Source organism: Elephas maximus, chromosome X (genome assembly GCF_024166365.1).
Source record: "Elephas maximus indicus isolate mEleMax1 chromosome X, mEleMax1 primary haplotype, whole genome shotgun sequence".
Lineage (NCBI taxonomy): Eukaryota > Metazoa > Chordata > Mammalia > Proboscidea > Elephantidae > Elephas > Elephas maximus.
In genome coordinates, this window is record NC_064846.1 from 155,044,443 (window position 1) to 155,046,570 (window position 2,128).

The window sequence follows — 2,128 nt, forward strand, 5'->3', positions numbered from 1 at the left end:
GGACAGAGCAGGCAGAGGAGAGTGGAGAGTGCATCTGGAAGGGCAAATGGAAGATACCCAGTCCAGCCTATAAATGGCATTGATGTCATTGGTGTGATTTTCTAAAACATGAAATGATTCTTGATAAAGTTCCAAAGAAACAACACACACTCCTCTCAATTTACAAAGTTGTTGCATTCCTGGGAAATACTGTGTGTATTAACACTATGCAAAAAAGTCTTTTGAGTTATGCCTGCTTCAGCAGCAATAGACCAAAATTGGAATTACACAGAGGAGATAAGCATGGGGCCCCTGTGCCAGGACGACATGCAAATTTGTGAAAGTATTCCATATCTTAAAAAATCAATTTTTTAAAAAGAAAAACATGCTTTGAGTTTACATGGAGAATGGAGTTAGGTTTAGGCTCACATAATTACAAATAGGTTTTTCATATACATGAATGTCTAGGGGGACATCTAAAAATTACGTAAGATGTAGGAAAATTCTTCCTTGTGCAGGAATGTCACATGCTTTGAAGGACGTATGACATTCCTGGCTCCTGCCCACTAAATGCCAGGAGACCTCTGCCAGGAGGTTCCTGCCAATCACTCTAACAACCAAAATAGCCCCATAATTTTTCAAAACACCCCTTTGGGTGGTACTGCCTACATTGAGACCCACTCAATCTTGCAGACCCACATTCAGCCTTGCAGATTTTGAGTAGAATACATCATCTGCTTGTGCCTGATACAACACTGAGTGTAAGAAACGACGTCTGAATTCATGCCTCTCTGTTCAATCCGATATATGGAACTCTCTGCCCTGCTTACCAAATGCTTGCTGCCATTTATGACAACTTATAATTGTAACTTTTAATTTTCTGATTTAGTATAAATAAAAAGTAAGAAAATAACTGACTGGATGTGAAGTTCAAGCTACCTGTCATTGAGACAGATAAAAGTTTACAAACGACCACATTCAGTGTCACTTGATATTAACCTGTAATGTTTTTCTACATTTAATTTATACATTTTAATTATCACATGCACCAAAAAAAAAAAAAAAAAAAAAACGCCAAACCCGTTGCCAGTGAGTCAATTCTGACTCACAGAGACCCTACAGGACAAAGAAGAACTGCCCCGTAGGGTTTCCGAGGAGTGGCTTGGTGGATTTGAACTGCCAACTTTTTGGTTAGCAGCTGAACTCTTAACCACTGCGCCACCAGGGCTCTAATAAATACACATTAAATAAATTTAGGACATGCAGACACACCCAAAAAAAATAAAGGATAACATTCTATGGGAGAAAGAATGATGGCTCACCAAAGATGCCATGGCCCTGGAACATTTTACATGGCAAAACAGACATTGCAAATATGATTAAGGATTTTGAGATGGGGAAAATTATTTTGGATTATCTGAGTAGGGCCAATGTAATGCCAAGATTCCTTAGCAAAGGAAGCAAGAGAGTCAAAAGGCAGAGAAGGTGATGTGACAATGGAAACAGAGATTGTAATGATGTGGCCACAAGCCAAGGAATACCAGTAGCTCCTAGAAGCTGGAAGAAGCAACGAATGAATTCTCCTCTGCAGCCTCCAAAGGAACCAGTCCTGCTGACACCTTAATTTTAGCCCTGTAAGATAAATTTGGACATGATCTTATACGCAGAAAACCCCAAGGAATCCTCCAGAAAACTACTGAAACTAATAGAAGAGTTTGGCAGAGTCTCAGGTTATAAGATAAACATACAAAAATCACTTGGATTCCTCTACATCAACAAAAAGAACATCGAAGAGGAAATAACCAAATCAATACCATTCACAGTAGCCCCCAAGAAGATAAAATACTTAGGAATAAATCTTACCAAGGATGTAAAAGACCTATACAAAGAAAACTACAAAGCTCTACTACAAGAAATTCAAAAGGACATACTTAAGTGGAAAAACATACCTTGCTCATGGATAGGAAGACTTAACATAGTAAAAATGTCTATTCTACCAAAAGCCATCTATACATACAATGCACTTCCGATCCAAATTCCAATGTCATATTTTAAGGGGATAGAGAAACAAATCACCAATTTCATATGGAAGGGAAAGAAGCCTCGGGTAAGCAAAGCATTACTGAAAAAGAAGAAGAAAGTGGGAGGC

General features: G+C 38.5%; 1 non-coding gene across 1 annotated transcript; it reads left to right on the plus strand.

Annotated features, from left to right (window-relative positions):
* Positions 1 to 229: 229 nt before the first annotated feature.
* LOC126069821 (U6 spliceosomal RNA) lies at positions 230 to 336 on the plus strand. Its single transcript, XR_007516087.1, has one exon. It is a non-coding gene; the product is annotated as a U6 spliceosomal RNA (small nuclear RNA).
* Positions 337 to 2,128: the final 1,792 nt, after the last annotated feature.